The 16,830-nt window shown below is 39.1% G+C and overlaps 1 protein-coding gene across 1 annotated transcript in view; it reads left to right on the plus strand.

Moving 5' to 3' along the window:
• The window catches only part of GABBR2 (gamma-aminobutyric acid type B receptor subunit 2), a 456,189-nt gene that overhangs the window by 10,782 nt on the left and 428,577 nt on the right, over nt 1–16,830 (plus strand). The gene's annotated exons all lie outside the window — the stretch shown is intronic.

Consider the following 16,830-nt stretch of genomic DNA (forward strand, 5'->3'; position numbering starts at 1 on the left):
CCAGCTGCAAGCAAATCTAGTGAGACTTGGCAGGACAGGTGGATGTAGATAGCCTGTGCATTTGGATGGTGCTATAGGAGGTAAATCATTTTATCTGGATAGCAGCCACTTAAAAAGCTGGGACATGTTATAGCAGATAGTAGTGTCTTGATAGTGAAGCTGCTCTTGGCAGTAGGTAGAGGCTTGGTCTCACTGTCAGAACAGGAGTTGCCATCCACAATAAATTTGTTGGTTTCCAGTACATTACCAAGGCTTCTTGGGAAAGAAGAGTGCTCTGTACTCTAATTACACCGAGCGATTAAGCAACAAGAGCAGAGACACGTGGGAACAGAAAGGGTGAATGATAACCTGCTTTGAAAAAAACTAACATGTGAGGCTGGGATTAGAACATCCTATAAATGTTAATGGGTGTTACTCAAGGGGGAGGAAGCTGTGTGTGGGAGGCGTGAGGTGACATATAGCTTAAATATATAGCCAGCCTTTAACACAGTTAATACAGTCTATAATCAAGCTTTTACATGAACTAATAACTGTTTAAGTGATTTACAGTTCAGAAATACTGATCAGGGGATTGAGAACTGAATTTTAAATGCTATAAAATTAGAGGATAATGTGGCAAGGAGGACAACGCTGAAAAGATCACTCCTTTTGCCTTTAGAAAGTATTGGCTATGGACAACACATTTATGCCAGGTGTTAGGGGTTTTTTCTATTTTTAAGTTCTTGGGAATTGTGCTTCTACAAGGGAGCACAATTCCTCCTACAGTTTCCCCTTTCTGAATATTACTCAGTTTGTGTGGAACTCACAAAGGAGATGCCAACAGTGAGTCATCTGGTCACCAGCTCTGTCCTAAGTTTTCAGCTAAATCTTACAAAAGCTACTTTAATGTACTGAACAACAGTGATTGATGTTTGGTAAAACTCCCCAGAACAGTATGGAAGGCAGTGTTTAAAGTCAAATGACCTTCTTTTTCTGACACTGAAATCAAGTTTCAAAATTAGTGCTATTTCAAAGGCTTCACATTTGAGAAATGCATGTAAGATGCAGTGAGTTGATTTATCATCTTAAAATTTCACCACTGTTATATTTTAGTAATAAATTTTGAGGCAAACTCACTTGAAAGACTCTGTCTTCAAATGTGAAATGATGCCTTAAGTTTTAGCATTCCTATTTTTCATATTCTGTGGTGCCTAGGTGTGTAGTTTTGAGCTTCATATTAAGTGTTAGTGAGTTCTCTTCATGGAGTAGGTAGACAAAACAATTCCTTTTCTATCTTGATACCAAGGACAATCGTTACAAGTTTCAGGCCCAAAAGCATAAACAACAGTGGACTAAAGAGAGAAAGCAAGAAGGATGAGATTTCATAACTAAAGAGAGAAAGCAAGGATGGGATTTCATAACCTGAAGCAGTGATCCGACAATTAACTCCAATATGCAGATGGACCAAAACTTATAGCAATGTGAGACCTAATGACCAGTTGTCCATTTTGTGACCATTTTTAGGTCTGTCTTGGGTGTAGCCCTGGCCAGGCACGCTCTTGTACTGCCCAAGGTGTGTCCTTTAAGGCCTTTCAATAAATACCTACTTTATTCTTTACTCTGTCTAGCCTCTGTTCTAGGTCAGCCTTCTCAAGGCATCAATAACAGAGGTTAGTTATATGCTTGTGTAGGTATTCAGCCTCAGGAGATGCTATTCTGAAAATTAAGATTATACCTGTATGATCAACCATGAGCATGGCAAATATAGCTATTTTATTCATAAAAACAAAACCACAACATCTTGTTTTGATGCAAGTTTTACAGGATTAGTTAGCAATAAAAATACTATGTAAGAAACAATTGTCTGGTTAGATAATTAAATATTTATGTCAAGAAACATATTTTCAGGACACCAGTGACAGGAGGCTGCTCTAGTTCATAATCTTCTTTGCTCCTTTGCCAGGCACAGGTGAAATGCAGCAATGCTGAGGCACACAGAAGTTGCACCAGAAGAGAAAAATGTTGGTCTAGGTTGAAGCTGGTCATGAATCTATAGAATAAGGTGATGCTCCCTTAAATGTGTGTCCATCCATATGGTGCTGACAATTATTTCATCACCTCTGATTCGCCATTGCCCTCTCATGAATTTAAAGGCACTGGCTAAGCAACAGGGGTTGCTTAGTGAAGGGTGGTGGCAGATTTGTGTCTTTTGAATGCTTAAGAGGGTATTGGATAGTCAAACCACGTTTTTTTTTGTTACCTACCTGTGAGCCAAAGCTATGACTCAATGGAGCCTCATGTTCTCACTTAGCTGGTGAGAAGATTTGGGCATAGGAAGAAGACATTAGCTGCTGAGGTTCGGCAGCAGGAATGCCTGCTCTCATTTCCTCTCTTCTTCATTAGTGTAGTCAATGCTGAAATGATGCTGGTAAGGAAGGCTGGTCCAAGGACTATTCACCAACAAAATCCCATTTAAGCCTCTAAGAAAGGTATTAAATGGGATTTAAGCAACATCTTGGCCTATACTGGCCCTCTGCTCAGGGAAGAATTTCATCTTAAGTTAAAAAAAATGTTTTTAAAATTATGTTTCAGTAACCACATTATAGAATCATAAGGCATTGGAATGGAAAATACCTATTAAGTCATTGTGTTAAATTGTTGCTATGCAGACTGTGCTATGAGAGCGTGCTTCCTACTTAGTGTTGTGCCGAGACAATGTGTTAAATTTCTCGGTTTAGGAAATACCCATAATAAAATTTGATCTTCCTGCATTTGATTTGGCCATGGCCTTGTACAGTAAGAAAACCAGTATCTCCTTCCCGACATGAAGGGCTCCACACAGCCTTGCTGCTTTCTGACTATGGGCAATGGTGATGAAAAAACACAAAGAATATGAAAAAGTTATTTTCTTCACCCTAAGCAAGGGTATTTCTATTTCACCTTGTGTTTGTGTGTAAGGATGCATTGGGCTCCTTCCTTGTCCATCCAGTTGCACAGGTGCTTTGGCAGAAGGGTGACTGTGGACAATTAGTGATTAATTGAGTGTGTCTCCTGCTTGGAGCCATTTGCTGTGCCCAAGGTAGACTGTTTTTGTTTATTTATACATTATTATTTTGTTCATTTTAATTTATCTATTTACTTCCATGCCCTCATGTCATGTGACATATATATTGTAATTATAAATTAGAATGTTTATAGCTAGAATTTATGTGGAGTTTTTCTGTAAAAACTTCTTAGTTGCACGTCAGTTTCAGAATAATTTGTTGACCTGGAACACCGTGTTTTTAAAATTAAAATTAGACAAGCTACCCTTACTTTCTGCAACAAACTAATGCTTTCTTTTTTTAAAAAAATGTCAGCCATTCACAAAATAAATTGCCAGGCTCTGAACATATAATTTCAAATTTGATTTATACCAAATTAACCTTCTGCTTATGAGCCCTTCCATTTGTTTTCCTTTCAGATTATTGAGTCATGAAAACCTTTGAGGTTTTGGGTTTCCATCCCAGCTTGGCACAGGGAATTCTTCTGAAACCTTGAATTTCCACAAGACGGTGAAGCAATTTGCTTTTCAGCTGCATATATAATGAGACTTGCTGAAAGTCAGAGCTTTTTTTCTACTCGGAGAAGCAAGCATCTCCCAGATTTCCTTCCTCTCCGTGCCCCTAGGCTTTGCCCTTGGGTTTCCTCCCCTCTCCTATGACAGCATGCCAGTAGGTGTGGGGGGCTTCCTGGGGATGGGGAGAGCTGGCTGCTTGAATGGAGGAGAGAGGTGGCCCAGGTGGCTGCCTCCACGAGAACAGAGGCATTGCTGCTGTGAAACGGGCAGGGAAGATGCTGCTGCTCTGAGGGGTGAGGAAGGTTGAGAGTCCTGGGGAGCAGAGGTGCAGGATCTTCTATGGTGTGGTGATCCCACGTATAATCCCTTCTCACCCTGGTGAGTTTTGATTAGCAGCAGGGAAGATTTTCTCCAGTATTTCTATTTTCTCTGCATTTCTGCGTGTACAGCATCCGTTCCATTTCGTAGCCTGGCATATTACTTGGAAAACTGCAAATAGTGTGTTGAAATTACTTAGCTAGCTACAACAATATGTGAAATGCCTGTCAAAAGCTATGTGCTTGTAGATGGGAGGAGAAGGCCTGAATGCTGAGTTTTCTCACAACTACCACTGATTTTAAGGAAAGCATGGGGTTTCTGACAAAAAGGATGTACAGCTTTGAGCTGATGCAGCTTTTGCACTAGAAATATATAAAATCGATATGCAAGACTTCATATTCTCTGTTTGATGTGTAAGAAGCCAACAGAAAGTGTGTTTGTGCAAGATAAACTGAGGCAATCTTCTGACCCAGTGGCATACAGGTTGTTGTATGCAACTCAAATATGAGTTCAGTATGCAACCACTTTGATCAACCCCTAGAATATCTATTTTCAAAGGAATCATATGAGTTCGTGTATTGATTTGTCACCTATGGTTGAATATTTCTCCTACAGAATGTTTAAAATGACACATGTTTAAAATTAGACTTGGCAGAGCAATTTGCCTAGAGATTATTCTTGTGAAGTATTGATTCACAGCACTGCTGTGAGCTGGATTACTGTCCAAATTGGAAAAGCCAGTCGTAGAGAGGTCTTTATCCTTTAATAACAATTAGCTGCTTTCTTAGAGGGACACAGCTGACTGAAGCAAAGGAAAGCCGCAAAATGTCGGGCAACCGGGGAATCTAAGGCCTTCTCTTCAGGCATGTGGACTGCTGGGGAAGAGAAAGAAAAAGGAGAAAAGCACAAAAAAAGATGGTTTTCTGGAGCTGGAAACTAGACACTCTGATGCTGTTTATGTTACTAATAATTAGGTGCTCCGAGGAACTGAATCGGACTCGCCTCTCTCTTCTTGGGCTTTTACCCAGCAGCTGCCTGATTGATCAGAAAAACCTAACGGCAGATGTGTTGCCCGCGGTCCATTTAGCCTTGAAACATTTATACAAGCATAGATGGATGCTGAAGAACTATGAACTCCAGGTATCATTCCATGACACACAGGTAAATGGATGTAGGTGTAGAGCTGTGCAGTGTTTGAGCCTTCTCTGTGAGCCCTTCAGAATGCTTGTGACAGAACCCCTTCCTGGCAAACTCTGCTCTGCTGAAGTAGAGCAAATGTGGGTGTCCAGCAGTGTTTGGGCCCTTGGGTGGATGCCTGACTGCGATGTGGATCTTGCCTTGCAGTCGTGCCCTCCTGGTGCTAGAAGAAGGAATAATAAAGAGTGTGTGAATTAGGGGGGGGGGGTTGGCAAACAGCTACAGCTCTTGAGGAGCGTCTGAGGTACCCAGAAAGTCATTCCCAAATCCATGGCTTGCTGAGTGACTCTGTTCTTCTGCACTTTCTTCTGCATCTTGTTCTTCCAGCTTTCCATGGTGACAGCTTTACAGATCACTGCCTTCCTCTTCCTGCTTCTGCATGAGCAGGAGTGCAGCCTGTGCTGTGCTGTCGAAGCAGGGTGGTGGTGTAGAGCTTTGCTTGCCAGTTTTAAAAAAAATTAGAGTCTGATATGAGAGATGAGGGTTCTGAGAAGCTGGATATATTGAGATGATATCTGTTTTTACAATAATTTCAAATTTGAGAGAAGCTTCTTCTAGAACTGAGATATCTCTTCATCTTCTGTACAGAAATTAAGGCAGTCTGTTTCTAAAACCTGTCTTTTAGTAGAATAGGCCAGAAAAATTGTGACAAAATTATAAGGAGGAGCTCACATATCAGGGTGATCTGGGATTGTAAACATATTCTCAAGGAGATTGTCACTGAGATGAATTTCTGTCTCCCACATCAGAGGTATGTGGTGGGCAGGTACCCACCATCATACACACTTCCAGGCTGCTTAATATTTTGAAGTTGCAAAGCAGTGTGTCTCAACATGTTTGCTTATCTATAAATCTTTAAACATGGAATGTACTGTTATGGTGAAGTTATTAAAATTTGACATTATTACACCAATAACAGTTGTGCTGCATTATATAATGGGAAGAAGGTATTATATGTCTTCTTTTGAAACTCTAGAAAATTGGCCAAGGGAGAAATTAGAATGTGATTTTAATAGTGTATTTGGTTCATAAGCACTTATGTATCATTTTTGAAGTGCTTAACATATAACAAACATGAACCCATATGCTATAAAATTACTAGAGGATTGCCTCCATGTTTAATAATGGAACACAAATGCATCAACTACATGTTCTCATTAAAAAACTACCTGTCTTGTAAATTACTTTTAATACAATTTGCTGCTTTGTTTATTTGTCTGTATGGTCCTATTGGAAATGTAATTATAGATATGCAGTCCTGAAAAACGTGTTTCTTAGTTTCTCATGCAAAAAGAGTAACATTTCAGTTACATTTCAGCTTAAATAGATGGAAAATGTGGATATGAGGTTAAGTGTACAGCAATTAAAACCTACTTTTATTTGCTCATGTTCAGTGCTTTGGTTGGGCTATGGGCAGTTTTATGGAGGTGGATGTTTATTTGCTAATTGTGTTTACATAGCTTCTGGGTCTGGGAGCAACTCCAAAATATTTTTCCCCACATAAATATTCAATGGATTTGAATTGCAGAACTTCAGCTCTGTTGCACTGACCTCCCAGTTTGAATTAAAATACTGAAGTAATCTATGATTATGTTTTTTAAATAACTCCTGGCAAAAGACATGTCATGGTGACTTGTAACATATTAACAGAATGTGAATCCTTAAAATTCCTGATTTTTCTTCCTGATTCTGAGAGTAGAGTACACACTTGAGTTTTGAGTACTGATTACAGACGTGCTGCAGAGGTCCTTGCATTTAATTGTTTCTCAGGGACAGTATGAATGCAAGAGAACTGATTCTGGTTTTCTTTTTAATGCTGTGAACCTAGACTTGCCACATGTGACCTTATACAACCTTTGGATTAGCTACCTTTCAAGTAGAAAATAGGGATACTTGACTTTGGATGCAAGATCTACCATGAGGGGGACAGAAAATTGACTTTTGGGCATCATTCACTAGGAAGAAAGAAAAGTTACATCTAAAAATATTTATGTTGCTTTTGCTGAAATGAAATAAATGGAAAGGAATCATGATTCCCAATACATGATGATGTGCAGGGCTTGTAAACAGTGTTTGTAGCTTCATTCACGAGCAGAGCAGAGGAAGGAGAGTTGTGCTCTACCCTGAGCCCCTGAAGTTTTGAACATTCTCTGTTGCCTAGGAGGGAGCACTGTCCTGCCCAAAGGTAGGATGTTTTGTGCAGGGTGTTCAGTCTTTGGCTTTGCTACTGTTTTATTTCAACTAATTAAGCTGTCACTACTCCAGAATGTGGGTGGTAATCAGGAGGCAAGGGGAGCATTCTTGCAAGAGCTGTCTGAATTCTTTTTATTGAATGAAGCTGTTTCAATCAGGAGCCTTTGGGAAACTTCCTTCAGCAGGGTACTTTATAACCTGGTGGCTTTGGCGCTGAGCTGAGAATGGCTTGCTCTCTTTGAATGATGTCTCTCAGGTCTCCCGTGATTAAATGTGCATTTCCTAATTACTGTGTTGTCAATTCCTTTTAAGTGGGACTCCCTTGAAAACTCATGATGTAGCACTTTCACGTAAAAAAAGAAAAAAAGCTTAAGTATTCATTGTGAATGAAAAGCAAGCAAATGAAAATGATCTTGTAGTTTGGTAAATGGCTGCTGGTCCATCAAATGGTACACTTATGTCCGCAATGTTTATTTATTTGTACCAGAAGGACATTGTTAACAGCACTGATGTATCTCTCTATTCCAGCACCCCAAGCAGTGGCAGCTTGGGGAGGTTTGTTTCCATGCTCTAACTGAAGGAGGGCTGAGCCTGGGTTGTGTGGAGAGCTCAAATCCTTGAAATATAGACAAAATCCTTGAAATATGGACAAAGGATGTGGGAAGGCATAAAAGATGCCTTCTGCAGATTTGTGAATCCAGCCATGGAGCAGCTTTTTAGTGCAGTAGGGGAAATTATGCCCTTGAGATTTTCACCCATGGGAGTGGGCAGCCAGGTATAATTGAGCTGTCTGAGTATCACTTTATTTCTGTCTTTCACCGTATGGCTGACATCTGGAGTCTCCCCTTCTATGCTGTCCTCAGGGTGATCAGGCTGGTGGATTCTTACAGGCTTACTAGACTTAAGCAAGTCTAAAAATAGTTTTACTGTTGTGTAAAAAACAGTATGTTGGTTCTTCAAAATTGTTTTTCTATTCTTACCTAGTTTTCTGAGTTAGCATCTGGTTAAAGCAATGTGAAGCCAGGGCTTTATTAGCAAGAGTTAACAAGAAAGGTTTACATGCTGTAATTAGGGCATGGCCTGAGCAAACTAATAGACTTTACCACTGGGATTTTCTAAGCAGCACTGATTTGCACTCAGATTGCTAGCTGACACTAGGCTGAGTCTATCCTAATGTGTATCATTTCTGACAGGAGTGCTACAACATATCCCAGTCTGATTTAAAAGCTGGTTGTCTTTTCTTTGTTAGTAAACTGATTCCTTTGTAATGGAATGACACAATAACATGATAGCTGTATGTCAACTCATGTAAAGGCATATATTTTCATTCTTATTAAACAAATGCAAATCTCCCTCCCCTAAACCCCCTAAAACCCAGCAGTGGAGCAGTCACTGAAAGTGACATTGATAAGCAAATTATTTCTAAAGTGAAAATTTCAAGGCATGCTGTTTCTTATCCTACCTAAATAAGAAAAAAAAAAATCTCCTTCAGGCTCAAGATGCAATAAACTGAAGCATTACAGTGTTTTTGGGTTGTACATGTGTATTAATTACTCCAAAGCACAGGCATTTTGCAGTGATGTTAGGATACATCACCAGCACTGTCCCGTAAATAAGACGAAACAGCGACTGGTTTTCCTGTGTGCAACTCGTTGTGTTACGATGTGTAACTCCACCTTGCACATTCCTACATTCTGGAATGCTTCATGAAACAGTTTGCCAAGACAGGCATAGGAAACAAAAACATCCCATTTCGTAGATGTGAGAGATAGAAAACTTCTGTAAATTGGTGACCTAGGAAGTTATTAAAAGACCATGTACTTGGTAAATCAGTTCTTGACATCTAGCATTCACATGAACAAGATATTCTGTTTTGCCTCTCAGAGAATGCAGTTTCTCAGTACAGGATTGTAGGCATGAAAATTGTGAACCATAAAATACTTGTCAAAATGCTAATTTTAGCTTTCCTTAACTGTCATATCACTATCCTTATTATTGGAAAAGTCTAACTGAAAACAGGAAGAAAAGCGCTATGTTGTCTATATTTTTCAACCCAAAAAATACTTAATTATGATTCCTGGCAATATCTCTTTATTTTCCAAACCATATACTTAAGAAAAAATTATGACAAGCCTGGCTAAATTCCTTATAAACAGTTGTTTTGAACTGTCATGAAAAGTATACAGTTTCAGCTTCATTGTCATGTTTCCAGTGCAGCAGGGTCTCAGAGCTGTACAAAGGGTGCACAGCTGCCTTATGTTAACCCTTTCTAAATGTTATTTGAGCTGCTTCTCATACAGCAGACAGTGGCTTTTCTTAACTTTTGTCCCCAGAAGAGTCAGTCTTTATTCACTGATGTGATTCTGTCTTTTTACTCTGTCTTCTTAGCGTCACCTTTCATTTATTTCAGGCCTTTGAAACTGCTGTGTTTAATGCACCTTACCCATATGAGTGCTGTACATGCAGACATCTGGTGTGAGAAAAATTACTTGGGCTTGGCATTTTTGTTTTCCTTTTACTGCTTCTGAGCCATAAGGAATTTGAGCAGAGGAGTTGGTTGAGGAATGCAATGAGGGCTGACAGCTCAGGAGAGGGGCTTGGCTCTGTGATGCCAGGGATGTTCCTAGGCATGTTCAGGGCAGAGGGGCTCTGGGCTTCATCTGACCTGGGTTTGGAAATGTGGCCTGGGGATATCTCCCTTCAGCTAGTGTGCCAGGGTTCTTGTGCCATCAAGGAGTAGGCACTTTTATGTGGAAAAATTCATCTAACCTATTTTAGGTGACTATTTTTAAGATAAAAAGAATTGTATACTAGAGAAAGCCTATTTATTTATTTTTTTAATTTTTTTTTTTCCTCTATGAAGCATAGAGGAAACCTCAGCTGGCTAGTGTAGATGCAGATGTCTCCTATGTGGAGGTCTGTATTACGTCAGCTAGAGACTACTGTAGGTGCCTAGGGGAATTTTAATGTAAAACCCTGTAATAACAATCCATTTCCATCACCCCTGGCTCTCTGTGGGTTTCAGCAGATAGTCCAGAGGGCTCACGTCCCACCATTCCCACTTCACCTTTAGTGGTTACAAAATACTCTTCTTTGGTCTCTCATGTGTAGCCAGAAAAGCCTGGAAACCACGTCAGCAGCGTCCTGTGGTGTGTGGGGCAGCAGGGTGGTGTCAGCACAGTGGCCAGGAGAGCACACCAGGAAACTTTTCTGTGCCCACCCTGTGGTCAGGCAGGCTGTCCCTCACCTGAGCTGAGGATGGGCTTCTGCTGCCATGTGCTGTGGGGCTGTGCCTGGGCTTCACCAATTAAAGCCTTTCCATGGATGAAATGTTGTGATGCTGAGGAAACATGTCCTGCTCTCTGGTCTTGCTTTTAGCTCCTGAGAAAATTGTGAGGAGAACTATTCATGCAGAGCACAGTTTCTTTCAAAATCACAAACACTGGGAAACCACATTACTATCACCACACCTTAATTTCAAAAATCAAGGAAGGATAGTTTAGACAGTCTTGACATGATTTTTGAAATTGCATGCTCTTGTATTTTCTTTTCAAAATTAGTTTCAATTTAGATGGCAGTGTTTTTCTCCACATTCCATATTAAATTAAAAATTTTAAGATCAAAATTTGAATTTTTATGAAGATTAAACATTCCTGTCAATGAAAAATGAATTATTTTCAGAATTCTCTTTCATGGAGAAATCCAATGTTTGGGATTTTCTGTTCCTAATAACATGAAAACCACTTGCAAAACTTCACAAATCAATTGATCCTGTTCTGCACCTCCCTGCTCATATCTCCTCATGGATGTTCTCCTTCTGTGAAATTCTGCACATAAATATTTAGTGATCTTCATTGTGAAAGTTTCCTAAAATGCCTCCCTTTGAATTTGAAAATAAAAAGGGAGATACATCAGAACAATAAGATTCTGGAAAAGTTGGTGTATTTAAGTATGCTTTGTTTAGGGCAACTTCAAGGTTTAATGCTGGTATATTATGTTTGATTGGATCCAAGCCTCTGGTGAGTAGTGTTGCTTTTGGAGCAATTTGCTTGATTTCAATTTGTCACTTGTGCAGTCAGTTTCTAAAGAAATACCACCAGTGACATCTCCACTCTGCTGTCAGTCAAGCACATCTTGCAATTTCCTTAGCTTTCACTGTAAAGCAGTGATAAAACAATGCAAGGGCCTTGTGAAGACAAAGAATTAAAAACCCACAAAGTCTGTTGTTAAGTTCTGGATCATTTGCGGCTAGGCTAAAGAGTAGCAGCCTCACACACTGCTCCGAAAATGGTGACCTGCTGGACAACTAGTACAGGAGAAGTAAACTAGGGTTTGTTTCAAAGTAGGAGGTGGCAAGACCACTTGGTTGATTTGAGTGGTTCTACTGAAGGATTAGACATTTTGGCTTTGCATCACAATTAAACTTTTTTGCTTTCTTTTGCATAGGCAATCTTTTAAACTAAAAGTGTCTTTTACTTTCAGGTACTATCTCTTCACTTCTCTGATACCAGCTGATACCATACCTTTAAAAACATTTTCTTTTTTTGATGGAGATGCACAGTAAATATTTTAATTATACAGAAGTAATCTGGAATTTTTTTTAATTTTTTTTTTTTTAAAAGGAATGTAGCACTTTTTTCTCAGGTTGTTCATATCCAGTGGAAGTTATTCATCAGATCTTCTATGTCTGTCATAGTCAAAGAACTCAGTCCTGCTGCTCATTTTCTCCATTTGTGGCTCTTACTCTCATTTCCCATGCTGGGGTCTTTTTGCTCTCAGTTATATTATGCTCTGTCTTGGCTCACATCACTGCTGCTCCAGAGCTCCTCTCTCCTGCCATGACCCCTGACTCCGGGTGCTCTGTGATTTCTCATCTGCCCACAGTACGGAGAGAGGCAGGGATCCAAGAGAGAAGAGTCATCAACAGGAGGCCGATGAAATGTTGTGAAGAAGAAGTAGGCGTTTCACAGGGTTCTAAAACAAGAAGGATCAGGAAAAATGTCACCCCGATGTCTTATGAGCATCTTCCAAGCACAGGAATCCTTTAGGAGTGCATGGCTTAGTACCAGCTAAACCATGAGAAGTTTAGAGACACAAATGTGATCAGAGGGCTTGAAGTATTTGGAGAAGTGGGACTTGAAGCTGTAGTGAGGGATGTTAACTCCAGAAGTATTTAGCAACAGGAAGAAGAGAGAAAATAATTTTTATTCACATTTTTGTTAGGAATTGGCTTCTTGTTGCTGAGTGGATCCAGTATTGCTACAGTACTTTACCAAGTGTATTTCATAGATTTCAGTCTGGAATGGAAGAGCTTCTGAAAACTATGTTAAATGCATCATTTAAGGAAAACCATCTGATTATTTTCTCAGTTTTGTAATTAAATTATCTCCCAATAAATATTTGTTTATTTTTATTATGAAGACAGGGACATTGAATTGCACTTACCATTTTGTTCCAAATGATGTCCTTATTCTTTAAAACAAAACTAATAGAAACAAGAATTTCTTGATACATAAGAAAACTCACATTAAGATCTGACAGGCAGATGGAATCGATTTATAATATTAATGTGATATGTATTAAATTATTTATACCTTATTGATTGAAGCAATCATATAAGTACTTGCATAACAGTGGGAAAAGTACTCTTGTTCCAGTTCACATTTACAGAAAGGACAGTTTTACTGAAACAAGCTAAAGGTGCCTTAAAAGATCTGATCTTTAAGTCTGCATAGACAGAAACCACAGCCACAGCCAAAGTAATTGACTTCAGTGTGAGTTTCACTCCCCAAAACCTGAAAGCCAGTATTGATAAAGACATATAACTTGTGGGGTGGATAGAAATGCAATGGGAAAACATGAAAGTCAAGGGGGTTGTTTCTCTGACCTTTGGTGTGCTGGTAGCTGTAATCAAAGTGGTGCTATAATACAGACGTGCTTTAGAGCCGGGTGACGCGACAGGTTTTATCCCTGGGACTAAGATCTGGTTATTAAAAGGTCATGCAAAGAACTTTCTGTATGGCAAATAACGGGAGGAACTGGTAGAAATACCAGAAAGCCTCTCCTTTGTAGCACAACCCACATACCAAGCAGCAGAGAAAACTAGATGAATGAAATGTAAAAAAACAAGTGTTTGCCTTGAAAGGGATGCTTGCATGCAGCTATTAGTACATCAGCAATGGTTTTAAACTTGGCAGTGATCATTGTGTAGAAGTCTTAGGAAATGCTTATAAAAAGAACTTTTTCTTGCCTAGTTTTTGTTGTTACTCTTGGCTGTCCTAATGGGGTCAAAAACCTAGCAGAAGATTAATTTACAAAATATGGAAATCTTGACATCATTAGCCTTCCACAGACCAGGTATTCTATCCATCAAGAGATTCCTGCAGCACATTCACCAGTCTCCCTCAGAATTGTAATTTATCTTTTTGAAAGATGTGCAATTTTGTTTCAGAGTCATCCAAGGATGAAGAGAATTTACTGCATTTTTTTGCAAAGCTGTACCAATAGGAAATTTAACATGTTATTTCTGGTTAAACCTTGCTGATTTTGTATTTCAGTTGTAATATATAATGGTTTCTGTTAGATTTAAGATCACAGTGTGATCTCTATATATTGATTGTGGATCATGTTCCTCTCCCCACTTTCTATTGGCTGTGATAAACAGAGGAAGTGCTTTTATTTTCTTGCTGCAAGGCAGAATTTTCAGGAGTTACACCATTCATCAAATTAGCTTTCTGGAGAGACAACAGAGGAGCATCACTGTTCTCCATTCCCCTACTTGACTCCTGCTTTAACCTCATGTTGTAGAAGCAAGGTTCCCACAGCAATTGGCTCTGCTGTTCCTACTGATTTGTGGAGGTCCAAAGAGCAAATGGGATACACATCTGATACAGGAAGAACCCTATTTATTTAAAAATTGCATACAAAGGTGAAAGTGTCTCTAGAAATTTTGCCGTGTCCTTGAGCTGTCAGCACACACTTACACTTCTGAGTTCACATAATGCTGACATACAGTCTGTACCTATCACAAAATATTGTACCCATTAAAGACTACAGTTGTCTCAGTCTGAATTTTCTTGATAGACAGAACCACAGTATGACCTTTTCTGCTAAAAATCAGTTTGAAACCCATCCCCTTGATGAAAAAAACTCAGCATGCAAAATGAAGGATATTTTAAGACTTTATAGTGTTTCACACATCATTGCAAGATTGTTAATCTTTATTTACAGAACACTGTATGTATAAATACCCATTTCTCTCAGTAGAAACAATATGACAGACATTTTGTTCTTTGACTTTGTTTACCTAGAAAGCCTCCATGTGTAAATATGTGTAGCTGTGTAGTACTAAAGGAGAAGAAATGGGACTGTGGCTAGTTATGAATACAAAATCTGAATGACTATTTGCTTGCATTGTGTTTCAGCTGTCCTGCATGAGAGCTCTTTTGATTTATAGGCATTTCTTTCAATCCCTGCAAGAAAGCTTGTAATAAAATTAGGTATTGTGATATTTCCAAAACTTCCATTCATAGAATCAGAGAATCATAGAATTGTTTGGGTTGGAAGGGACCTTAAGATCATCTAGTTCTAACCCCCTTGCCATGGGCAGGGACACTTCTCACTAGATTCAGAGCCCCATCCAACCTGGTCTTGAGCAATTCCAGGGGTGGGGCATCTGCAGCCTCTCTAGCCAACCTGTTCCAGTGGCTCACCCTCCTTATAGTAAAGAATTTTGTCCTGCTATGTAATCTAAATTTACCCTCCTTTGACTTAAGACAATTCTCTTTGTCCCCATTACTTTTCATTTGCACTTGGGGAGTTTTCTGCCTTGATCGTTACTGAGAGCGCTTTCATTCTTAGTTTTGTGTGAGTACTGCTAGTTTGGCCTTACAGAGTTCCCAGCTTAAGACCTGATCCATAACCAGGATGCATATGTATGGATAGGGCCCACCAATGCTGAACTGAACTGAGGAGTGACAATGGATGCAAAGTTGATGTCTGATTCGTCACACCTCTTTTTAGATATGTGTATCTGAGTTGGTCAGTCTTTACAGTCCAGACATTTAGACATTTATGTCTGCTTTAGGATGCAATGGATCCTGTACTGTAGTAGTCTGCTTCTTTCCACTGTCCATACTAACCCATAATATTTAGCGTAACATTAACTTTGGTCAAATGAATCACACTCTGAATCATCCCAGAAAGGGATTTGTTGTTTGTGCTGTTCAGGTACATGGTGATCACTGCCTTGTTGACCACTGCATGGCAAAATTGTGCATTTATAGTTTTTTTTTTTTTACTCCTTCCTGTTCATGAACCAATCTTCTCTTAATCTAGGAAATACCTTCAAGTCTTTGTGCTAATGGAATGTCTGGATGCTACCTAGGTTTTTACATGACAGAACATCCATTTAGCATCTGAGAAGTAAACCCACTAATGGCAACCTGTCTTTGTGCCTCAGGGACTGCTACCTCCCAGCAGCTGCCTGTGTTACCTAATATGTGTTCTCTTTACTTCCACTGTAGAATTCACATTTATCTAATTTTCTGTTTCCAGTGCTTCTTCTAGAACTGTGTTCAGATTGGTTTTGTTAGTGATATTTTAATTTTGCTGGATGCTTTCGCTAATAAATGCTTTTACATCTTTGAAAATTTAATCTCTTTTGTTATTTTCCAAACACATTTCTAAACTAAATTCCTTGCCTTCATTAGTATTCTCAGTAGCACCGGGTTTAATAGCATCAGCAAATTTTCAGCAAATTAACCAGTTGTTTATGTCTTCTATATAAAAATTAAAATGTTAAACAGGACTGTTCCAACACTGATCCTCTGGCAGTCTAATCAGTCACTTTCCCCAAACTTAGCAATTTGTAATTTATCATCAATATGGTACTTCAGCCAGAGTTCAGACTGTCTTATCACACATATGTAATCATATGTAATTAATTTGGTAAGATAAAATAAAATGATATGCTAAATTTCAAATATTCTAAGTGAGTTCAAGCTTAGTTTTCAATTAAAATTCCCACTCAGTGGGCAGATGCATCACAAAAGCAAATACATTAAAATCAAAGTGCAGTGCATAATGAATGAAATGGAAAATAGGGGATACAATATTATACACAGATATTAGATAAATCAGTGGTACATCTATATATGAGCTGTAATCCATCATAAATTTGAATAGAGGTCTAATAGGAAGGACTCAGAGATGGGGGATGAACCTGACCAGCAGATGTCTTTGCACAGCTGGGATCTGATTTGAAAGAGGGGGTCAGTCCCAAATTCAGGAGATTTACTCAGCTTAATTCCCCTAAGGAAAAAAACCCAAGCTTACTTTTGCATTTTATTTGAATTAAATATATCTTGGCCCAGATATCACAAGTAGAAACTCATGACAGTGGTTTCTGGCTTCACTGGGATATCCGCATAGATTCTTGGTATTTCTTGTCATACTTGAATGTCAGTCCAGTTCCTGTGTTGCCCAATGCATAATGCACAGGTGGGTCACACCCAGACAGTCCTTTCATGTACCAGTTCCTTATTTGTTTGAACTGATATATAAAATGGTTGTTTCCATTATTA

The sequence above is a fragment of the Parus major genome, chromosome 2 (genome assembly GCF_001522545.3).
Source record: "Parus major isolate Abel chromosome 2, Parus_major1.1, whole genome shotgun sequence".
Taxonomy (NCBI): domain Eukaryota; kingdom Metazoa; phylum Chordata; class Aves; order Passeriformes; family Paridae; genus Parus; species Parus major.